This window comes from Saccostrea echinata, unplaced genomic scaffold (assembly GCF_033153115.1).
Source record: "Saccostrea echinata isolate AGI-Se365-2 ecotype Australia unplaced genomic scaffold, CSIRO_AGI_Sech_v1 ptg000033l, whole genome shotgun sequence".
NCBI lineage: Eukaryota > Metazoa > Mollusca > Bivalvia > Ostreida > Ostreidae > Saccostrea > Saccostrea echinata.
The window spans coordinates 34,212,834-34,239,391 of record NW_026889782.1 but is presented as its reverse complement, the minus strand read 5'-3'; the positions used below and the strand labels follow the sequence as shown (position 1 = coordinate 34,239,391).

The window sequence follows — 26,558 nt, the reverse complement described above, 5'->3', positions numbered from 1 at the left end:
TATATGTGACCGCGACTGGGAAAAAGGGGCCAGATGAGTAAAAAAATCGAAATTCATTTTATTGTCTTTTTTAAATCAAGACACTTTGAATAACACAAATTCAAAATTTCATGCAAATATCATTGAAAATAAAAAAAAGATATAGGCCCAGGTATGCAGGCATCTTCCATTCATTTCATAACGTCAGTGACGTTACCATAACGTCATAAACGTCATAATCAGAAAATCAAATATATCTCAACACTTTCAGTCTACTGGTATATTAAGAACAACCTATTCTTTTTATTTAAACTCTTCTTAAAATTTTGCTTAAATATGATGAAAATAAATTTAAATTAAATATACTGTTATTCTTACTCATTACATATATGACTGTTGAAACAAATGAATTGGATTCAGAAGACTGACTTATTAATCTACCTGAATCGATGACCACAGAATGAAAGGGAAGACAACATAATGAACAAAATAATCAACCATTTATTTTCATTAAAATAAACTCTAGAAACATGAGAAATGCACAATAATTAATTATTATCAAGATACAAGTTGTATGCATCTGTACTTTCTTAGCATGATCAACAGCATACAGTATAAAGATTATAAAAATATTACATTTTGGGGGGAAGCGTGAAATTGGTTTCCCTTGATATTGAAAATCATTTTTGACAAAGCTTTGTAATACTTTTTGTTATACTAAACATATCCAAAATGCATTTAAATGAAAATGTCACAGAGAAGGTGCAAACATCAGTTAACAATTTTCATAGTGTTATACATTTTTAAACAGTCGAGATGTAACGCTACTTGTCGGACACAGATTATGTAAACAGTTGGGTAAAAGTGCAAATGTACTAACTCTAACATGTTTTAATGCGATGAAATTTGACAAAAAAGTACATCAATGTAACACATTACTGGAAGTAGTACAATAGGAACTACATGTATACATTTGACTTCTAATCTTTCTCTTTGTCGCCTGCGTGGCGCAGTGGATAGAGCGTCTGCTATAGAGTCGCGAAGTAAGGAGTTGATCCTTACGTCAATGGTTCGAATCCCACTGTGAACATGGAGACCAGTCCTTAGGATGAGACTGTATAAACCAAGGTCCCGTGTCGCAGTAGGTGCTGGCACGAAAAAGATCCTTCCCTGCTCAATGGCCCCGAGTGCCGAGTATAGGACAAAATTTGCAGCTCTCCACCGGCAAGTGGTGGCATCTCCATATGAGTGAAAATTCTTGAGAGGGACAACATACAATCAATAAATCAATCTAATCTTTCTCATACACAATAATCCTCCCTTTCATCTAAGGAGAAGACTTTTCCTTTTCCAAAAGTGTGACAGAATGATCAGGTGAATAAACTTTCATCTCTTTCTTTGGTACAACTGGTTTTGGACATGATGTTTCTTTAGCAGAGAGTGATAGACAATTTTCACAGATTTCCTCATATAGATTCCATTGCCTCTTGGGCTCAAGACCAGGTGCTGGGATTTCTTGAGGCAGAGGATCATTTATGGAGGGAAGAATATACTGATCTTTCAGGAGATTAACACACAAAGGAACAGAATTACAGAGCTCCTTACATTCAACAGCACCAGGAGTCTCAGCACTTACTCGGAAATGATGATTATAGCCTCAAATGTTTTTCAAGGGTTTGAAGAACTTCCAGTCCCTAAATTGCACAGGTGTTTGTGGATCTGACATGAGCTGAGGAATGTTATGGCCTCTGCGGGATGAATGACGGACTGTGTCTGCTGTATCATTGATTTCATGGTTTCTGCTGTAGAGGAACACCATTTTACTTTCCAGACTCCAAAATGCCAATCAGGATCAAATTTAGTGTGTCCTGCCACCATCACAAAATATTCCACAATGATATGGAGTCCTAATTTAAAGGAAATACACTCCTTAATTAATTTCAATCTAATGCTATTTCTTATATACATATTATATATATAGTATATACAAATGCTACATTTAAGAAGAGTTTGCATTTCATGACTATCACAATCACTGACATTATACATCCATGTAACACTTTGCGCATTGAATGTACTGAATAATGAACAATACTTTCACAATTTTTAATAATTAAAATGAAATATTTTTTTTTATTATGATGTACACTTACCTACAAGAACTCTCTGTCGCCCGCGTGGCGCAGTGGTTAGAGCGTCTGCTCTAGAGTCGCGAAGTAAGGAGTTGATCCTTACGTCGCGGGTTCGAATCCCACTGTGGGACGTGGAAGACCGGTCCTTCGGATGAGACCGTATAAACCGAGGTCCCGTGTTGCAGTAGGTGCTGGCACGAAAAAGATCCCTCACTGCTCAATGGCCGTAAGTGCCGAGCATAGGACAAAATTTGCAGCTCTCCACCGGCAAGTGGTGGCGTCTCCATATGAGTGAAACATTCTCAAGAGGGACCTTAAACAACATACAAACAAACAAACAAACAAACAAGAACTCTCCAGAGAGCATACCATAAGACAAATTTGTTTTTGTTTTGCCCGCTGCAGTTGTCAAAATGAATGGATGCTGTTTTTTCTCCATATATTATGGTGTTGAAAAAAGTGTTGAACCATACTTATGACAGAATTAGCACCCTTCCTTGTGTTCTCAGCCTCATCAATCAAGTAGAACACTTGTTTTTCTACCATTTAAGTAAAAACAAAAATTTTGATCAGAACTAAATAACTCAATCATTGACTTACTTATTTACCTCATTTACATACATTATGTCATTGACAAAAATAGCATGTGTCAATATTTTGTTGCAATTAATAGAATTCATAATAACTAAAATTGTTTTACTCAGAATCAGTATCGTATGATTCTATATTTGAAATAGTATCCAATTTTATATATATTTTAGAATTTACTGTTTCGTCAAATATCAGATTTCCACATAAAATGTAATTCATAAAATTCTTACAAGTATTACATTTACAGGTTAATATTGATTGTAAATACAGTTCTTAATATATATCTCATTTTATAAACAGTTATTTCTGATTGAATTAAAGAACTACGCAATATATCATGACCTATGAAAGAACATACCTGAACCCTCACAACATACACCAAACACATTGCATTTCCGTGGCGTCTTGAAAAATATTGTTCCCACTTGTTGGGCATGATCCCAGGAATAGTGCATTTCCATATCAACTGAACATGAAGCTGTTCCTTTAACAAAATAAATCATTCATGATCATTTGTATGCATTGATAGTTATCCATAGTATATACTATTTCATGAACAAAGAAATTCAATTTCACAGAAGTAACACTTGGGTATATCTGAGACCTGTTCAACAGAGCGAACGTTCGCGAGCACTCGTCAAAATTCCTTACACCTCCAATAGAATTGTTCGCGAGCCCTGTTGAACAGGCCTCTGTTTTCCTATTATTAGGAAAACAGAAGAGGAGAAAATGCATGGCTGAAATTGAACTCTTGACCCCTGGCCAGGTATTCTACCCATTGAGCAACATGTACCCAGCCTGATATAAATAGTCCAAATAATAGTATATAGTACTTGAATGTTCATTTAATGCTAATGATGGACAGTATACCATACTTGTAACTATACACTAAAGGAAAAAAGAAATTGCAATAAAACTTTAATTTACAGTTTGTTTACATTCCTCTGGTAATGATCAGGTCGGGCACAATCTCTTGATTAAGCTATATAGCTTGATTTAGCTATATAGCTTTATTAAGCTATTCAGAATAGCTTGATTTAGCTATTTTATCACACTTTTTTCTCAAATGTGTTATTTTCCAAGTATGCACAAAAAGTCGCACCTTGGTGCAGTGATGATATTCAACCTTGAACTCTTATGAAAATAATGCATGTAAAAATCACTCATCAAATTGCGTCTCCTTAAGAGACTTTGTACTCAAAGTTCTAAAAGTTTTGGGGCTATATAAAGCAATTGATACAGTTACTTCTTCAATGAAATTATAAAGGAGGCCAATTATGGTCAACAACATGTCGGTGTCATTAACCATGTTAACTTCATTCGGTATATAAACATCTCCATCATTGTTGTCATTGTCACTTTCAGAATCAGAATCATAGTTTAAATCACCATAAATTACTCGTATCTGTGTTGCTGCCGGTTGACAGATCACAAAACTGTCTGTCGCGCACGTTAGATTTTAGAGCAACAAGTTTAGAGAAATATAATTCATCTACACGCTCTATCTCTTCTAAAAATTCATCATCTTGATAAAGAACAATTTCTGATGGTATACTTATGATGATGCTGTGGAAATTTGACTCATTTTTAGTACTTGAACTCCTTACATTTCCAAACTGGCAAACAGTTTACATGTGACTTTCACTTTCAATCTGTTCTCAACCGGAAATGCTTTTATGGACAGAGATATTGCTCTTTAAAATCCGCGGTAAATTCAAATGGAAAAAAAAATACCGTAATAAAATATATTGCAAAACATTAAAACAAATGCAATATAACAGACATCTATTCAAATTTTATAATTAACACTTTAAAAATACGAGACAGAGATAAACTTTTTCAGAAGCACGTGTACTGCATAATTTTTTTCTCGCGTTTTTTTTTTCGATTGTGACGCAAACGTTCAGAACTATCGCCGATTTCTCATTATGACGTTTGCCGCATCTGGCCCCTTTTTCCCAGTCGCGGTCACATATAAGCATTGAATCATTATTTTTTGAAAGATGCCGTCTCGAATCAGCAATGGTGTGTACAAACAAATTTTCATAAAGCGCTAGCTCGCGTTTCTTAATTTGTTTGCACTCACCGTTAATATAATGAGACAACATTTAAAAAAAATGATTCAATGCTTAAGTCTGTGTTAAGACAATTCATTCTCTATTATTCGGTGTATGGACTATGATACATATTTCCAAAAAAAAAAAACTACATATATGTATATATATATATATATATATATATATATATATATATATATATATATATATATATATATATATATATATATATATATAGACTGCAGTTTGGTACTTGTAGTCCAATAAAGAGAAAAAGTTTTTTAAGAAGCTGATGTTAATACAACAAGATGTTTTGGGGAAACAATGATGCCCTCGAATGGCCGCTTATCGCGAAGGTTGTCATTTGCAAGTTAAACTCTAAGGTCAAGGTCAAGAGATCATCATTGTTGGTACTCAAAAAAAAGATCTTGTCAAAATGAGTTCACCTTTGAAATCTAAAAGCTATAAAAGCACCAACAGTTCAATAATTATGGCCAAAATTAAAGATTTTCAAAAGTTAGTCAAAAATTGTCAGGCCAAAAGGCCAAAATTAATAGTACACAAATGAATTTCAGAAGAAATACACAGGTGAATTACGAAAGTTTTAGAATCAGCCATTAAAAAGTAATGACCGAACATTTTCAAAAGAGGTCAAAGTCTGAGGTCAAGATCAAAGGGTAAAAAATGTCGGTATTCAAGAAAAGTTCTTGCCACAAGAAATAAAGCGGTGAAATATTTAAGCCCTAGCACTTACCATTCAGAAATTACGGCCAAGGTTAAAGTTTTTCAAAAGTAGGTCAAACTCATAAGGTCAAGGTCAAATGGTCAATATTGTTGGTACCTAGGAGGAGGTCTTGTCAAAAGAAATGAACACGTTTTGCATGTAATTATCTGATTTAACCGTTCAATAGATATGGCCAAGGTTAAAATTAGGTAATTTTTTTAAAGTGTGTCAAACTCCAAGATCAAGTTCAAAAGGTCAAAAATATTTACACCCTAGGAAAGGTCTTTTTGCATGGAATACACCTGAAAGGAAAGAAAACCATTTTTAAACCAATCAAAATTATGGGTAAGGTTAAAGTTTTTATTTTACGGACTAACAGACAAACAGATAAACTTACCAACAGACACACAGAAAGACAGACGGACGGTTAGAGCAAAATATATATTTCCCCGAATCTTCGATTACGGGTGCATAAAAAATTTCTAATAACACTTGGTGTTAGGTTTTATTTTCTACATATGGAAAGAAGAGATCTGAATGTAAGTATTCCTGAAGAAGTGCAAAGATAACGAAACGCCACAATATGCATTTTGTCTACATGTTATCCTGCCAGTTAGTTTCCATGAGGAAGTGCAAAGATAACGGGACGCCATATTGTACATTTTGTCTACATGCTATCTGTGGTTTATTAAAAACTTGAGGATAAATCTCTTCCTAGAAGACAAATATACTACATAAAATTTAGAAGATTCCATTCAATTTGTTTACATTTTTTTACCCACTAGTCTATCTGCCATTTTTTCAATGATAAAAATATAATGGTGGCAAAAGTTTATTTTTATTTAAAAAAAAATGAAACATAACGTAATAGAACACTCTTCCGGCTCCAAATAAAACGGAGAATCCTCACAAATAAAAGGAAGTTTTAGTCCGTCTTCTCCTGTATAGTACGTGTAATTCCTTTCAGTAACCCAGCGCCACCTACTGTCGTTATGATAAGTCAAAAGGAGGCCAAAGATAGGATCAACTGCCGTCTCACCCTCGTCGTTTGGATTTCAGTTCTGATACGTCACAGGTGTCCAATTATCAAAAATTAGTCTTTCATTGTCAAATGTCAAAACATTGGCACGGACTGCAAAAGACCCATTCAGATCAACTTCTGCAGAAAAAGGAAAGAAAATAACATCATTATTGAAATATCGATACCTGTGTCATAACATATAAACGTTCTAAACTCCATTTATATAATTTGTTTGTTGTTCTACACCCATACCCTTTAAAAACTTATAAATCGATAAAATTGAACTTATGTATCGAAAACCAACAGATGTTCAAAGGGAAAGTATCCCATTTTCGACCTAGGTAAAAAAGTACAATTTTCTGATACATGTAAGCATAAGCCAGTCTAGGCATAACTAAAATTCAATTTGAAGAACAAAGGAAAATAAGTATCGTTGGATGGTATTTGAAACCATAACCAAGGTCTTTTAAATGGAAAATCAATTGAAAAATTACAAATTTCATACACTGCAATAATCTTTGTTTCAAGATTTCAATGAAGCTAGTAAACTAAAAGTTCTAAAATTCAAATTTGTGGAATGCAAAAAAGGGGGAAAAAAAGAAAAATATATATATATATATATATATATATATATATATATATATATATATATATATATATATATATATATATATATATATATATATATATATATCATTTATGACAGTAAATATACTGAAACGCAAAAGAAACGCAACAAGTGGTAATCTACAAATATTTGAATTTTTTATCTAATGGTTTTCAAAAATGAATACAGTAAGGTAAAACTTGATTTATAAACATCAGAGATTTGATAAAAATGTTAAATTATAATCTTTTAACTTTAGAAAGTAACACATGGATGTTAAAACACCCCCCACCCCGGTCATTCAATTACAGTGTGCAAGACTGCCATGTACAACAGTTGCAGCTTGATTTTTTATGATGCAGTAGGTTTATCAATCTCGAGATCTGAGCGAAAGAAATACTCTTTGCCATTTTAAATGCCTGTTTTTCAGATGATGAGGTCGAATTTTCTCTAGCCAAGCGCAGTGTAGTAACCCTTGGACTTCCTGTCCAAGGGCCGTCATTCATGCTAATGATACGTCAGAGCCTGTTGAGGCGTGATGTGTTGCATATTTGCATCTGCAACTCTCCATTACCTTTATTTTGAGATTTTTCAGCTAGAGCAATGGAAATGCTTTCTTAAGTCATTTTTAGGAAGCCTTGGCATCGCTTACGGAAAAGAAAGGAGAATTTGTTATTCGTAACATTGCTTCATTACTTATGATGAACATATACAAATTCTTAAAACCCCGTATTATTGCCAAATATTTTGTTAAACATGCAATTTTTTTATTTTGTTAAGCGGACTCAAACTTAACTTCCGGTTATGGTATGAAAATCACCCAACAGTTAAATTACTGATATTTACAAAGTTGAAGATGTCCTTACATTTTAGATACAAAATTATATCCTATATATAATATTTCCCCCTAAAATAGAATGTTGCGTTTCTTTTGCGTTTCATTATAGTTTTATGCTGACGAATGACATAATATTGCAAGTTGTGTTTCATATTTGTGTTATGTTCAACATATATATTTGTTCATATAGTAATTTAGTTGTAATTGTAAGCCCTTACAAGGGCCTCCGCAATTTTTTCCTACTGGGAGCCTCAGGGTCGTTGTGGCAATCTGATTGGTTGAGAGTTAGCGTCGCTTTGTACGATTTGTGAAAGATAAGTAGACATATTTTGTAAGAGAAGGCTGAGAGAGATTTTTAAACGCTCCCACCTCCCCCATTTTTCATGAAAAAGAACTTTGAGCTATGAGCCTTTGGACCTCACCTTCTGCCACTTACAATGATTTTTCTAGTCACGTCTGTTTCCATACAAATATTTTGGAATATTGTAATTTTGATGTATTATACCACTTATTGTGTTTGCAATTGGTTATAGTTACCAAACTTCTAATATACATGTTTGTAAGTTTAGACTTGTACATTTTGCTAATGCATGTAATTTTTACTTGGTCTCAACCGGTGTTTGCTTGTCAAATTTTGGTTTTTGTATATACTAGCTTGAAATCTATCAAGCCTTAATAAACAATTTCAACACATACATGTGTTAAGTTATAGTTTTCTAGGTTACTGTTCATTTAATTTTTGCTTGAAAGAGGAAGCATAAAAGGAGTTTATACATTAATATAGATAAAAAGCAGTTCTTACTTCTACCCTGTTGCAAATTAAAGAAATGAAGGTATGTGAAGTGATAGATTGAATAATTACCCGATTGTATACGGTTTACCACTGAAAACCTCCCATATCCGTCCCCATACCAGACCAGAAGCTCTTCACCCTGTTCTACGTCACGTGACGTCATATAGAAGATGATGCCCTCGCACGTTATAGGGATGACATTTTCTTGCTGATATTTGGCGGGAGAGTTCACAAATCGTAACCAGCTACTACAGGATAGGTCTTCTGCATCTATGATATAAGTACCATAGGCCCCCTGTTTATCTACCTTTAAAAAAGTCTTAAATCAGAAGGGACTCCATTGTATATAAAATATTTACATACAGTGATGAAATACATGAACATTTAAGGTGTCTTTCCGAGCTTGCAGGAAAGGCTCGAGAAGATGCGATTGAATTTAACACTATTTAAACTTTCAGAACGTTAACATTTAAATTATTTTCATTTCCAAATATTTTTCCTTAAGATACTTTGCAAATTAGAAAAAGTTCCTATTCTCATGAACAACCGTGGGATGAGTTAGAATATTTCCATTGTGAAATAATTGAAATAAAAAAATTACAGTGCAATTTTTTGACAGAAATGATCGTTGAATGACATAAATATGTGGTACGTCATTAGAAAATAATGTAAATATAAGAAACGAATTTAATTTTTGAGAATTCATGAGGTTCATGAACTACAACGCTTCACGCCTGCATATTTATCATGAACGCTAACGCGCTTCATGAAATATGCCGGCGTGAAGCGTACTAGGTCATGTCCTGATGAATTCTCAAAAATTAATTTCTTTTTTTAACTGATACTTTTAACATAAGTTCAACATTCACATATTGTACTGACTTCTCTTTAACAAATCATCATATGGATCAAAACATTAAAATCTTCGATACAAATGATTGATTATGGATTAAATTATTGTTCTGTTGTAGTAATTTTAACAGTTTTTTTTATGTCAAACTTTTAGATGTTCTCCTTTAAAACATTCTTTTTCAAACATTGTTTATCGGGAATATATAGGATGTCCTGTGTGTGGATGAGATATTGAACTTGATTTTGGTGATTCTTCAGATAAGTTTACCTGCCATGAGTAAAAGTCATCTTTCCGGTCTACAGCGTGAATAAGTCCTTCATAAACCTCGAGGATCGTGAACTTCGGTACGAAGGTCTCTGCCCATGCGCCCATCCCCGCCCCCGGAAGTGACGAATGTTTCATGGAGAATCCAGGTGGCATGGTAAGGTTAGCTCACTGATGTGGAAGGGAACCTAGAGGAATCTTACATGTAAAAAAAAATGTCAAGGACACGAAACATAGGTCAAGGACAGATAATTAAATTATTTAATGATGAAATATCTGGAGATAACGAATAGTATTTGAGCTCATTTTGTTGTATTTACATCCACTGAATATTATCTCCTTTATTTCTTGAGAAAACCATTGCCGTTTATCAGAAGGTAAACACCGCTAAGCATATCACCTCTACACATTTCTTGAGTAGTGGCTGTTCCATCAATGAAACATACAATGGCGTACATACCAATAATACACAATTCCATCTATTTAATTCTACTTTAAATGATTATTTGTACAACTATAAATATAAACAATAAAATGTCTTTTTTTGCTTGTTAGTAGGGGAATTAACGTTGCAGCTACTGCAGAAAAAATTACGCTTACGCTGGTTATGCATTTTCTCTGCAACAGCTGCAACATTAATTCTCGTACTAATAACCAATTGCAAAGAAAGCATTCTATTGTTTAAGTTCATACCTTTGCATTAGGAATGTGTCTATATTTAGAACTTTTTTACACCGTGTTTAATGTAATCTGCTCAAACTGCAAAGGAAAACAAAATTGTACTAAGAATGTCCTAGGTATGCAAAGCATAATATTTTCATTCGGAATGTATTATCCTGATAAAAATGTGTTAATAACATCGGTTTTGTTAATACCATTACAAGTCTCTTGCTAATAAAGCACTGATTTTTTTTTTTTACACCAATGCTTCTTTTTTTTTTTTTTCTTTTTTAAATCAAGTGTATATTAGCTAAAGAGAATGGTGTTATGTTAAAAAAGTGATACCATGAAATTGATTAACGTGGAAAGAAGTATCGAATTTTAAATTTGTGCACACGTTTTTTGACAAATTAAACGAAGGTTTTTTTTTAAAGGGAAGGGGGTACATACATTAGAATTCAAGCTTTATAGGACGTAGCTTAACCCTTTCTCTACCGGCGCATTTTAAGCGACTTTGGAGACCTTTTGACATATCATTATAAATTAATTTTTAACTTTTTTATCCAAAGGGAAAGCTAGTCATAATGCATACCATTTTGTAGGGAATTTTCCAGAGATGATATTCCATAGCTATTCAGATACCTCATGACTGACCTTACTACTGGAAATAGAGGTCAAAGGTCAAATAAGTGCAGAATTTTATTGAATTTTTGGACACTTTTTAATCTTTAAGCTAAAAATTTACAATGATGTATGTTGAAATAGGAAATTTAGATTATATTCACAAAAGGGCATTATACTGAACTACATTAATCACATAAACTTTTTTTTCAATTCTGCAAAATAAAGATTTTAAAGAGGTTGCTAAGCAACAGGTATTTTGTATTTTTCGGGCAGTATTTCTTGTTTTTTGCTCATCCAAATCACATTTATGCATTCCATTACCTTTTAAAGTCAGACTATGGGGTCATAATATTTAGAGGGATGTACAGTAAATATTTGTCTTAAAGTTTGACCTCAGTAGGTTTGTTTTTAGGAGGTCAAAGGTCAAATAAGTGCAAATTTTATCAGTTTTTTTTTAACACTTTTCAATATTCTAACTAAAATTTTACAACAATGAATGCTGAAATAGACAGTTCTGAATAAACTCTTTAGAAGGCATCATGCTGAACTACAACATCCATATACCACTTATGTTCAAATATGTGTTCAGTGACCTCTAAGTGGTTGCTAAGCAACAACAAAAATTTCAATTTTTTGGTTGTATTAAGTTTGTTATCGCTCATTCATGGAAAGCTACTTTTGTGCTTTTCATGATGTTGTAAGTAAGATATGGGGCAAAAATAATGTATAGAACATACATGTACATCAGACAATTGTCTTAAGTATTGACCTTGACATTTCTTTTCTTAGGGGGTCAAGGTCATATCAATACAGAATTCTGCCTTAAATTGCAAGAACATATCCATTTTAAAATGCTGCAATTATTATGGACATATTGTCTAATAATTGACATATAAAATTGTGAACGACAAAATCCACAGAGATATTACACAAATGAATTGTTCTTTTTTTTTATTTTACATATCTTGGTTGCCATTCAAAAAATACATCTATAACTTAAGTGAACTGACATAAAATTTGTAAGATGTGATTACATGTATATCAACCTTAGTGACACATACTGTTAAAATATTATGGTAAAAAAGTAATGCAACCAGTTATCAACAAATTTTCATAAATTATACAGTTGAGAACTTATTTCATCATTTTCAAAAACTATCATTTTCTTTGTCTATTGGAATATAAGAAAATACTTAAAATTTTATTTTCTTACAAGAATTACCTTACATTTTCTAGTTTTTAACAGATTTCATGGCTTCACTTGTTAAAACAATTTTTGTCATTTGATAAGTATGAAGAAACCTCACAAGATGGACAATGCATGGAACTTAGAATCTCTTTTTCAAATAAGTGGCTTTTTCATTACAATCCTTTAATTCATCTAATTTATGTGGCACGCATTTGCTCATCTTTGCTCATCTTTGGTAGCCAAGGATTTCTGATCTGCTACTCTTCTCACAAACCCTTGGCCTATTATGCTATCAAAAGTCAGGATTGTTTAGGTCAAATGATCTCGAATCACAGCTTGCATTATTGATAGAAATAAAGAGCATTTTTAAAAATGAAGTATCAGAAGAATAATAACAAGCAGATAGGTTTATTTGTTAGTATATTTGAAAGTCTATTTCTGCTATATAGATTCCAGATTACATGATGTACACATCATCTTCAAGTTGGATGATGCCATAGCTATTTAAAGAACAGAATTCTAGTATCTTATGAATCATTTTTTACAAGACTTTTTCATTATCGAGAGTCCAGAAATATCCTGAATGAAGATAATGTCAATTAGCACTTGCTGTCTGGTCAAATGATGTCTATATACTCTAATCATGATTCGAGAAAAAAAATCCTGACTATTGATAGCAAGATAGGCTAAGGATTTGTGAGAAGAATAGCAATATTCAATAGCCATGTTTGATGAGAAACATTTGACTTGGTCTTTTAATGCAATAATTGACAATGCAAGTAAATCAAAAAAAAATTCAAGCTAAAATTTGAAGTACAATTTATGAATTGGTTTTCTTTTGTTCCAATTTCTTTAAAAAAAGAGTTCACAATCATAATATCAAATAAATAAAAAAAAATCCAGTACTTTCCACCAGTGCAACTTTGTTCCAATGTATGATGGATATTTACAAGCACATTGAACTGACAAACCCACAACTCCCATACATTTACTGTAAGATTGGCTAATAAAGGTTTTTAAATTTCTTTCCTCACTCAATTTAATCTGAATTTCAATGAAAAATCACAAACAGGTCTGGCTGAACAGTGATGTAAAAATTACATAACAGTAACTACATGTACTATACAATCTTTCTGTTAAACAAAAATAAATCCATTTTCTTGATACCATAAAAAATCATCTTTATTATCATGAATTTTCCCCCAACGTATAATTCAGCAAGACAATATAAACTAACTGACTTAACAAGATTTTTAAATTCTCTGCCAAGTGCTTTAGGGGTACAATAAAGACTTGAACTGTCATCTTGAACAAAAAAATTAATTTATCGCAATATTCAATGCAAAACTTTTAGTCAATCAGTTAAAAATGTTTTTTTTTACCCAAATATACAAATCCAGAAATATTGCTAACTGAATTCCAAATCAGACATCAATCACAAAATGCTGAATACCAGAGCACTTTTGCTTTGTGGCCACCATTCTTTCATCAACTGCCATCTCTCTGAAAGACTGGAGGAACTCCTTTGACTTGTCCAAGACATAATCAATTCTGGTTGTATTTGCACAATTAGCTTCTATCCTATAAAAGATTAAGTTTTTTATAATTAATTGGTAATGTAAAATTTATGTAAATTTATATATAAAGGTAAGAAAGCTAGAATTAACACACTGATTATGTTGAAATAACTTTCCTTTTCAAATTAAAAATATTTATTCATAAAGTTTATTTATTATGTTATACATGTAGTTACATTTATATGGTATGGGGACGTCAATGTAGTATGACTAAAAAATTACCAGCCTAGTAGTTAACCATCATTTCAGTCAATTATTGAGCTAAAAGAAATAACATACCCATTAATTCTATCAAAATTTAAAAAAATACCTTTTTCAGTTTCGGCTGTCAGAGTTTTTAAGAGAAAGGACACAATGGACTGAAAACTGTTTCTCCAGGACAAAATTCTTCGAACAAGGTTGTTCATGTACATGGGAGTGTTGACAAAGAGCCATCCATTGAATGAAGTTTGGCCATCCATGTATATGTGATAATTCAAAAGAAACTGAAAATTGAGAAACAGAAATTCTAACCACATGCATCATGCAGATTGAAAATACCACAGCAGTCTATAAAAGAAAGCTGGCTCCATATTTGAGCATAATGGGTGGTAAAATGGCGAGTTTACATGCATATTCATGCATTATAAATATCATGTGTATCACATATTTTTTTCAAAATATTAGTCAATGTGTGAATGCAATATCAAGTAAATACAATTCAAAGTTCACTTTATTTAGAGTTAATGTTTAGAGATACAGGAATTTTCACTACAAAAAGAAAGAAAAAATGATTTACCTGTTCATTGGTTGTAATAAGCACCTGTGTCATCCACATCATGGTCTTTCCAGTGCATGGTAGGGTTAGCAAGTGGATCTTCACAGCTGAACGTTCCGAAACCAGCACCCTAAACATGCTAAAAAATTCGATATGTTTGTGTTAGACGACAACTCCCATGAATTATGCAAAGCTTGATTTTTACTTTAAGGACGTATGGTAGTGACGATTTTGAATCCACCGCGCAACTCCGAATGACGTAAATGAATCGTATGTCGTTCATCTCTTTAGTAGAGTTGGGAAAAAAATTTACAATGCAACTTATTTTAAAGATATACTTGATATAAAATCATATAAAATGTGACTAAAATTTCATTGGATTCAAACTAACAACAAGTCGAGGTAATTTTACGACTTATCTTACTTTTCGGTAATGTAAACAAAGCGGATGTTTCGAAAAGAATGAAATGCGGAGAAAACGAGGATTTTCATCAACCAAATCTATTCAGCGGTACAGCAAGGCTTCCTTGACTCAAAAAAAAGGCGATGGTGAGCTGCGTCTGACTGAAAATTACTGTGCAAAGATTAAACCCATCATTCGAATCACAAACGCATGACAACTCTAGCCTAGCAAAAACGATCTGCCCAGGTTTGTCTCTAGTATTTGACACCATTTAACTAACATTACCTCAGAAATTCAGTAAAAGTGATTGTGGCTCAGCAAAATACCGGTATTAGATAAGATATATATATATATATATATATATATATATATATATATATATATATATATATATATATATATATATATATATGAGTGAACTGGGTACTTTTTTCTGAATTGGGGGCATGAGTGAACACACAACATTATAAATTAGTGACGATTCATGTTAAAGTTTTTAAAAAAAAACAAAACAAAAAAAAAACAGAGATTTTGAGATTAAAAATTGTTATATTCTTCCTTAGTTGTTGTTTACAATATAGATTTGAAAAAGGGATAAAGAGCACTACACTATATTATAATAAAAACAATAGCACTGGTTACCAGTGCACACATGAGGGGGTAATTTACATGATATATATACAATTCTGTTTTGTAATTTATTTTTATATTGTGTGACATGATTGCATTCCAGAATGTTGGTGAAACAATAAAAATTCAAAAATTTATTGATGTTATTCAGGTGCGCTTGATTTTGGAAAACGTTTCAAGTTTCATGTACTCTATCATGTCTACATGTATGTATTGATGCTTTTAAATTTAGCAAACATAGAAAATATATTAAAAGAAACAATAATTTATTATAAATGTCAAGTCATATATGAGACACAGTTATAACTCAATGAAATTTGAAGGTAACCAGATGCAAGGTGTTGGACACTGTCTAGACAATATTTTCTTCCAAAACATACTAGATAAAAAATTCACTACACTACAACACAAAATAATACTTACCACTAAATTCTTTGGCCTAAAACAGGACTTTTCTTTTTATTAAGATTATTTCTTTCCTTATTTATTTCCAAGTTATGTTGATGGTGGAGTGTCTGAATTGCAATTTTGACTATAATCATTTTTTTTAATTGAATTTTCTTTTGAGTTCATGAAAGCTAAAAGCATCAATACATATTATAGAGTATGTGAAACTCAATCATAATCATGTACACCACACAATATGAAAATAAAATAAAACACTCATTTTGTATGTACTGCATCTACATTTACATATATGCAGTGATAGGGAAGAAATCTCAGCTATATAGATTTAGTAGTACATGTATATTATTTGAATAGGTATCCCTAATATTGTGGACATTGAACATGAAGTTGAGATGGAACAGGATCTGGAACCCTTAATATCTGCTATCTGGAAACTTGGAAGGAGGGTTATGGAACTGGGGGTGATATGACAGATGCTCTAAAATGTCCATGCCATTTCAGCAGCTCTTTCATACTGTGAATATCCTAACTTATGGATCATCAGCTATCATTAAGGTACATTTACATTTGTCAAAATGTTAGGCTGTGGTGTTGTTAGGCAAAATTGTTTCCACTTTCACAACCCAGTGAACCGACCCTATTTTGTAGCTGACCCTAATTTTTTTAAAATGCTTTTTCAAGAAAAATATGAATATTCATTTTAAATTCCCCAATAATAGCATGTATAAAAAATTTCCACCATAAATAAAACACTATTTCTTTGACTTCCAGTCTATGCAAAAGACATCGGACCGTCAGACCTGACCGATGTGCAGTGCCTCTGGTCCGATGCGTCATTTTTTACACCGTACCAGAATGTCCGATGTGTCTATGTCCAGTTTTGAGCATTGTTATTTTGATGGGGAGTCATGTAAATGTTTGTTATAAGTAAAAAATTTCTCACAAATCCAAATACGTAAATGAAGGTGATTAAAACCCTATGAAACATCTACAGTACTATGCGGGAGCAATACCTTGTAAAAGAAAAGGTGTTAGGCTTACTACTCTGCATTTTCACGTGTTTCACTTTTTTACATTAGGTTTTTTGGTCCAACAAAAATTGATTCGGTCCTGTGTGTTCATTGATTACACAGGACCCAATGTCCTGTGTGGTCCAAAAAACTTTCGCATAGACTGGACATCAGTGTTACTTGGTTGTTTTATTTAAAAAAGTCCACGCAAAAAAAAAAAAAAAATTAAAAATATGCCTACCAGTACCTACCAGTACTCTAAATTTTTCCAGCATGAACATGATAAAAGTGGAAACAAAGCAGGTTTAACCAATCATTTTTCTTGGCTTTACTTACTAGATTATTTTCTTTGATAATTGGCTAGATTTCACAACTAGTAAGCAAGTAAATTGTATTTTATACATGTAGTGATATATTACAGTATGAAGAAAAACATAAAAATACATGTAATCAGTCAGTTAGACCTATGTGTCACTTTTAGACAAATACATGTATATCATAGTTGATACCCATGACAAGTTTTAGATAAAGTTGAAAGTACCATATGTAGTGATGTAATGATTAATCGATTAAATCAATTATCTAATCGAAATGGTCCCCAATTATAGATAATCGATTACTCAAAATATTAGTTAAAAGCAAATTATTCCTTTAGTTTTTGATTCATTCTTCTTTGAATTTAACTAAATCCTAAATAATAATCTAATAAATGAACTCAATGATACAAACTATTTCAAAAATGTATTTTGGAAATCACTCCAGAATTTCTAAACAATTTATTCTACATTTGAAATTGAAGAAATATAATATTTGAAATTAATCAATTTTTTTTTTCGATTATAGTGCATCCCATTATTCCAATAATCAATTATGAAAAAAATCCCAATTTCCCATCACTAACCATATGCAAGAATTGTAACTGTTTGATGAATACTAACTGGTATATTAGGTTTGACATTAAATATTATGAATTATACATAAATACAAATACTTAATTATTGTTTATTTATAGTATCATAGGGACATACAACTTGTATGTTTCATAGTTAAACTTATTAAACATTTCATGTTTGAAATAAAGCCAACAGGTTTAGGTATGTGAAATCACTAACTGCCCATATACATGTAACAAGTTTATTGATGCAGACCTCTAGTAAAAAAAAAAGGGGGGGGGGGGTGCAACTGACATCTTAATGAAAATTTACTCTATAGCCAAATACTATTCTCAGAAAAAAAGTTAGGACAGACCCCCCCCCCCCCCCCCAACACACACCACAACCATTCTGTAGGCCTGTATTGACAAGATCAGGTGGACAAGATCATTTGATTGTTATTAAAATGAAAATTATTTTATCACCTGAACTAATAACTAAAACAAGATTATTGTTTCTTACAGAGAGCGGGAACATCATGATCATATCAGCAATGAGACGAGAAAAGTTTTCAACTTTTTCCACAAAGAACAATCAATAAACAGGCAGACAAAATTACAGGTCTAAAAATAAATGGAATGAAGGTGTACAATAACAAGTGAACATAGAAGTTTCTCTTGCAACAATCAGAATTAGACTAAAGTTTTGAGTAACGACAAGAAAAGTGTAGTCACTGGATACACTATCATTTCCTATGATGTCCCAGTATTATCGAATGCAGTTTAAAACTGGCATTGCCAACATATTCGATATGGAGTTATTGATGGAAGATGTGAATTGAAAACTGTGTGTGACTCGTTATAAAAAGTGAAGTGGATTCTATCTCAGAATGCAGACTTTTTCAGTTGAAAGACCCCAGAGTTTTATATGAAAAGAGTCATATATCTTCAGTCTGTTTGAAATGTCCATGACATCAGTTGTGGATACATTATTGGTGTTATCAGAATTTGCCATGTCTGTAGCATCATTTTTAGATACAATGTCAGTGTTTGGTACTAAATGTAATAAGTTTTCATAAATTCAAATTTGGTCAAATTACAAATTATTTTTCTTTTTTTTTTTAATTGTAGATAGAGCAAATAAGTTTTCAATATGTTAATGTATTTTGATTCTCATGAATTTTGCAATATTAAATACATTTCATTATAAAAATTATTTCATTACCTTATCATTGTATGAACAGATGCTAAATACACTGCATGTTAAAAAAAAGAGTAGAACCTGGGAAATTCATCTTCCTTATTTTTAACAAGGTTTTCCATTGGAAAAATGATGAAAATGGCATACAAGGACTGCTAATGACCTTGACTCAAGATCCTTTGATCAAGTTAAATGTCATTTTAAGAAAAACATTGAATTCCTGTATTTTGTATGGAGAACATGAGATGCTCATACTGATCATAAATATTGCATATAACCTAAGGTTACATGTATGTATTGAGTAACTGACCTTGACTCAAGGTCATTCCAGCAAGTTCAAGGCTTCTGGCAGAAAAGGTGTGTTATTTGTACCTGGTCTATTACTCTCAAATGGAGGCTAATTGGTAGTTGATACTTGACACAAAAATTGCTTATCACTCAAATCTGTGTCATAATCTGACCCAATGTCATGAATGTATAATCTCCTACAACTTTCTTGTATTAATAATCTCCCATCCCTCATGCATATGGTTACATTGAGGAGGTAATAAGCTGCCTCACGTCATGTACTGTAAGTTTTTATCTTCATTTATAAGCTCCTGTCAGTGTGTGAGAGTTATGTCAGGTGCAGTATTACAAAGCTGCTCAAGCCTGTAGAATGCTGGGGGGACCTACTTTTTCCGAGTATAGTAGTTTGCTATAGTGATTGCCTCCACCCCCCCCCCCCCACCCCCACCCCGTCGTTGCTACAAGGTCAAGCACTGTCAATTTCCACGAAATGGACATTTAATTAGTTTGGTTTCTTTTTTTTTTTTTTTTTGCCCATCAGATTATTTTGGGAAGTAGCCCCTCCCCCTATTTTTGGTAATTTCAGTTTTTTTTTTTTTTTTTTTTTTTTCTTTTTGCTTGACAGATATTTTTGGGGGAAGGTGCCCCCTCCCCAACTTTTGAAACCGTTGCTACAAGCCTACTGCTTGACTTGTAAACTTATTGTTAGAGAAACAAAGGTTATTTTAACCATAAAAAGAAAACTAGAAAAAGATATTTAAGATAAATAGTTTAAAACCCTTCAAATTATAAAACATAAGTTCATCTATTTTAGTCAAGGACTATTTTTGTACTTTGTGGTTTTAGCTCTTAAAATTTTATCTGATTTTGTCAAATATTGCTCTACACCATATTGTACACATGCATAGCAAAGTACAGTGTAGTATATTGTGGTGGTGTCACTATTTTCCCTAGCTTCAACAGCATGTATGATGGTTTAGTCAGACTTGTAGCAACAATTTCAAAAAAGGGGGGGGGGGGCAACTTCCCCCAAAAAATCTGATAAAGGAAAAAAAGACCAAAAAAAGGGGGGCAATATTTCTCAAAAATCTGACAAGCAAATATAAAAAAAACACCTAATTTCACTATCCAAATCCTGGAATTTGCTAGTGCTCGACATTGGAGACTAGCATCTAAGGGAAAATTTACTAGAACGATATATTTTACTCAGAACCCCCCACCCCACCCCCCCACCCCCCGCATTCTACGGACCTGGGTTTAATAGCTGGTTAGTTAATAGTTACTGAATCATATCTAATCTTTCAATATTGCTGAAGATGGAAAATATTCATTCAAGACAAAGATTTATTATTAATTAAAATTAAACATGGAGACATAGAAAGAATGTACAATAAGCCTCGAGCATTCTGTCTTCGTCAATTCACTTTATTTCATCCGTTCCACTAAAAGTTAGAAATTATAAGCCGGAGTTTTAAATTCTATTTTTTTTTTTGTTTTGTTTTGTTCAAAACAATTCATAGATAATTGTAAACACCTCCTCCAAGTCTACTTTCAACTTTGATTCCGATTCGGCATTTTGTGTACGAGTTGCAAACTGGAAGTGACGTGTACACGATAATGTACAAAACCAAACCGGGAAATCGGAAGATTTTCGGATTGTTCGGCAAAAATCTGGTGAAAAGCATTGCCCGCCGTGTCACAAGAGAAAAATAATAACTATAATAAAAATTTGAGTTTAAAACGACTAAATCAGGAGAGTTAGAAACTATAAGCAAGTAAATAAATTGCAATCTCATTATTTTAACATTTTATAACAGCTTTTTGAGCAGAGGAAATTCGGGTCAGGAAATTCGGGAGCACATTACTCCAAAACTACACACTAACATTATAATTTTTTATTAGCAATTTGTAAAGCAAGCAAATCACTATAAATATAGCATAAGATATCAAACTTTTAATTATTCTTTCATTATTAAAAAATACGTTGTACATATACATGAACCTATTTTCCCAATAAATTGTCATGATATAAATGAATCAAAATTAATTTGTCTTTTTGGCTTTTTTCTTGCACTATTTTGTTTTAAAATTAAAATTTCAATATTGTGGATGACATCTTTTTCAAAAAAATATTTTTATATTGTTTTTATTGTTGTTCTCAATTTTTTAAAAATTGGTTATAAAAATATCACTTTATCATACAGAGTTACCCCCCTTATTTTAGTGCGTCATAATTTTTGATTTACTCACTAGAACCTTTTCTTATAATATTTTATGAAATATATAAAGGTACTTCTTTCATTTTATGTGGATGTTTTAGAGTTTTAATTACTCTGAAATTAGGACTTGTCAGTACCATACTCCCTTAAATGGTATTTGGGGTGGTCATCAAAACTTATACACTTCAAAAACAACACCAAATTAGCTGAACAAGTATCAATCTAATAATGCGAGTTCATACCGGGTAACGCCCATGCATGTACATGTATCAGTATCAGTGTGCATAGTCACCAGGTCCAGCACAATCTCTTGATTAAGCTATATAGCTTGAAATAGCTATATAGCTTTATTAAGCTATTCAAAATAGCTTGATAAAGCTATTTATATGCAGGTTTTCACAAAAATGTTATTTGTACAAAATAGACAAAAAGTCGCAAGTATTTGACTATTCATATATGTAATATGGGTTATCAAATCAAAACCCAAATCAAAGATAGTTCTAACATTGCAGCATTTGAATACTTTTAAGCAATAGATGAATTTCCATTGTTTGGGTAACTGTACACTACCTTGTGTGCGTTGAGGCATGGATAAATGTGATTGCTTCTCATTGTATTGAATTATTACCAATCAATTATCTTGTTGACCATAATTGGCCTCCTTTATAATTTCATTGAAGAAGTAACTGTATCAATTGCTTTATATAGCCCCAAAACTTTTAGAACTTTGAGTACAAAGTCTCTTAAGGAGACGCAATTTGATGAGTGATTTTTACATGCATTATTTTCATAAGAGTTCAAGGTTGAATATCATCACTGCACCAAGGTGCGACTTTTTGTGCATACTTGGAAAATAACACATTTGAGAAAAAAGTGTGATAAAATAGCTAAATCAAGCTATTCTGAATAGCTTAATAAAGCTATATAGCTAAACTGGTCTTCTAACTCTCAGTATTTTCTGAATTACGGTAGTTTGAATTTTGGACCTCCGCGTAATTTTTTGTTGAAAAATCGGGACTGATCAATATTTAACATCAAGGTCGATTTCGTTGCTCCTCACTCGGAACAACATATTGGTTAGCTATGTTGTCCCGAGTGAGGAGCAACGAAATCGACCTTGACGTTAAATATTGATCAGTCCCGATTTTTCAACAAAAAATTACGCATTATTATTCATTACCGACGCATAATCTATAAAATTTTTACAGAACTTAAAAGTAGAGAAAATTTCCAAAAAGATGATATATAGATTATATACCTTAATGCTATCATAAAAAAGATACGGAGATCCTGTTTTCGCGAAGTCTTGTTTTAACGCGCTATCGGTCATATTGACCGATGCGGTAGAGAAGGGGTTAAAATAGTCTCTGGTTTATGCCAAATAGTTTTTGAAATTAATTTTGTTTATTGTATAACGAGCATTTCTTCATTCATTTTGTTCAATTTTGAAACCAAATTGAAAAAAAAAATATGGATCGGATTCTTTGACACAGGCAGTCAGAAATGGTCAAATTAAAAATAAATTCTATTTTCTTTAAACTAAGATCCACTCCTTTACTTACTTTCAATATATTTTGTGAGTACTTTTTCTTTCTCTTCCGAATCTACTGCGACCATGTGAGCTCAGATATCACTGGAATTTAACATGGACGTCGGTTACTTGTGGAAAGAGAAGCACCATCCACTCACATTGACGAAGCCCGGGGAGCATCTCAAAACCTCTGAGCCGGAAAACACAGGGGGACATATCAAAGACTCGGAATAAATGGCGGTCAAAACTGTGAAATGATATAAATATATATGCGTATTCATATATTCTAACAGATTTATACATTGATCATATAGGTGTTTCAACCCTTACAATTCTATGTTTTCAAACTTTATAATCTTTTCAAGTACTTCATTTCGCAACAGCGGAACATATTATTTAAAAAAAAAATTGCCTCTGAAAATATGCTGCAATATCGAGATGCATGTACAACAACTGAATATTTTTCTTTTTTCCGGCAGGGAAAATCCGTATATATGCATATGCTTCATATTTGCTTCCGAAAAAGACAAGGAAAGTACCTGAAAATATCAAAATCTTGATAGACAACAAGATTAAAAGAGAACGTAAAGTAATGCAAAGTTTCCTTTCTTTTAAATTTAATAATTCGGATCTTTTATGTCTTTTACCTGTAACAATCCAACTCAAAAGAAGTACAACTACAATCGGAAGACCTCTTGACATTACGTTGAAATAACTGCATTGTGTAGTTCTATAAAGTAAATAAGTATTTGAACAATTAATATACAGTTAGATAATTTCAACAACATTCTGTGTAAGTAGATCTATAAAACAAAGCTATTTTTCTGTAAACATAATGATAATGTGTCATACCTTGCGGGAGGGTGGGGGTAAATTCTATTCTAGTCTTTTCTTTAACGGTGTACTAGTATATACGCTAAATAATTCAATTCATAAAGGGTGTATATGACTTATTTTGACTGAAATCTATTGTAGATTTCAGACTTAGTTAAGAAATCTCAGACTTTGTATGCAGACTTAGTGTAGCTATAATAAAACCAAGTTCTATGGGCAAATCAGGGTTTTAATTGTGTTTTCGGGGCATGGGTCAGATTTGATACAAAATAAAGACTACAATTAATATCCCAAAAATCAGATATAAAATTCCAGGGCCCGTTTCATAAGAAGTCGTAACGTTACACTGGCGTTACTTCTAGAATAGCGTGATTTGTGTTTCATTAAGGAGCGTATCTTTACGCCGGACTAAAGCTACACTGTACGGTATAATTTTATTAATGGTTTTGGGGGATATTGATTATAGTTATATTAATTTAAAAAAGTTTAAATGTTTTGAATATTTATTTTGCAATCAAACCATTGCCCTGTGTTTAGTTTTCAGAATCTACCTATCTACAAAGTTGGAAGAATATAATAGTTTTTCCCCTTGCAAGCATATCGAAGACCAGTGCTGATTGATGTAAAAGGATGTTTTGAGATTTTACCTGTGTGCTTCAATTGGAAGCAACAATTATCAGCGATAAACAATCTTATTAACACAACTATCATTGAAAAACAATACGATAAAACTTTTATTTATGCGGAAATTTGCCTGCTAAACACGTAAACAACCTTTTAAGCTTAAAATTAAAAACGTCATTATAACTGAAAGCTTCAAAATGTTTTATTTCTTGAGTTATTTTCCTTAAGAAAATAAAAGTCCTAGCCAACATCAATTTTCGGATATGTTGTGTAAAATTATTTTAAAAAAGCAACTTTCTCAAAATTTGTGTGGGCGATGCATGTGCTCTATATTTTCTGAGAGAAAATACCACTGAAAATTGATGTCTTCTGCAACTTTTTTAAGAAATTGCGGGAAAAATGCACAAGTTCATGACGTAACAATTAGTTTTTAGGAGGTATATAAGAAAAACGATTTCTTTGTTTGTTTTAATGCATTTTCAGAAAGTATGAGGTTTAATTTCTTACATCACTACTTTCGTATTTTAGAAAAATACAGGTCAGGGCTAAATATACTTAAACCGTACCATGTTCTTTAAAAAAAAAAAAAACAAGCTCCAATCAGTATTTTTAATTTTCAATATGGGTTAAGGAATTTAGATACAGGCAGGTGTGTTAACAACGCTGTATAATTTCCACTGAAAATGAAAATTCTAGAGTATTTAAGTTATGTTGCTGAGAAATGTCTACCGATGACATTCAGAGATAAAAAGAAGAGTTATATCTCTTATCAGACGTTCAGTGAACCTTAATACTTACAGTTCTTCTCATTTAAGCTCTGTCGCTGTGACATGTCTAACAATGACATTCAGAGATAAAAAGAAGGAAAAATTGTGAAACTGAGTGGAACTTTGATATGAAAACAAATCAAATTATTGTGACCACGTTTTATTTTGGCTAAAGACAATACTGTACTGAAGAATAATTTTGCCCCGTTTTTTCACTCCCTGTCTCAAAAGGGCGTATTTAAAACGGGGTAAATTCAAAATAAATTGCACCCCCCCCCAATTCATTTCATATTTCACTAAAGCACCACTTATTATATAATTTTTAAATATCCAAAGGATTTTTTTTATATCAAAGGTATTTTTGGCTATTTTGAAAATTAGTTTTCTTATCTTGATTAATTGTTTTACTTCAAGTTTATAATCAATAAAAAAAAAATCACCTTCTTTCATGATTTAGCCAATACTTTGTTTTTAGTGTTTATTTGTTCGCATGTATTGTCTTTTTTAAGAGTTTTTATTTAAGAATTATGATCATTAATAGAAAGAACCTGTAAATTTTTTCCCCAAATGAAAATGAACAAAAACAATGGAGTATTCCTTTGTGTAGTAAGTCATCAAAACGTGATGTAATGAGCCAACTTAACACATCTGTGCCTAGAAGAAACAGAAACGGGGAAAAATTCTAAAAAAAAAAAAAAAAAAAAAAAAAAAAAAAAAAAAGAGTGGGAGGGCGTATATAAATCTGTATACAGTATTAAATGATGGGAATGTTAAATCCAGGTATCTTGGATTACCTGAATTCGTTGTTATTGCATTAAGATTTAGAGGCCTGATAATAATTCAAATAATAAAAAAAAGCAAGTTCAAGAATTCAAAATAGTTGTTCTTCAAGACATATGCCTTGGTTTTTAAACTGGAAATATAGAAAATGGTTATCAAACCAGCAAGTGTTTCCTTGCGTACTTGTATTACGTTTGAAAATTATGCAGGAAAAAAAAATAAATTTATTCAGAGCAATCAAAGAAAACCGATAAATCCATCAAAGAAATCTTAAGAATACATAACAGCTAGCCAATAACATTTCAGTAATCGATTACAGTTCTAAT

General features: G+C 32.0%; 1 protein-coding gene and 2 long non-coding RNA genes across 3 annotated transcripts in view; 2 read left to right on the top strand and 1 right to left on the bottom strand.

Moving 5' to 3' along the window:
- Positions 1 to 26,558, top strand: part of LOC133198463 (fibroleukin-like) — a 116,731-nt gene that overhangs the window by 4,132 nt on the left and 86,041 nt on the right. The gene's annotated exons all lie outside the window — the stretch shown is intronic.
- LOC133198878 (uncharacterized) lies at positions 1,276 to 3,141 on the bottom strand. Its single transcript, XR_009722643.1, has 3 exons — positions 3,061 to 3,141; positions 2,455 to 2,650; positions 1,276 to 1,886 (listed from the first exon to the last, which is right to left on the bottom strand). It is a non-coding gene; the product is annotated as an uncharacterized LOC133198878 (long non-coding RNA).
- Positions 14,999 to 19,145, top strand: LOC133199236 (uncharacterized). The gene is made up of 3 exons (XR_009722770.1): positions 14,999 to 15,315; positions 16,462 to 16,662; positions 18,514 to 19,145. It is a non-coding gene; the product is annotated as an uncharacterized LOC133199236 (long non-coding RNA).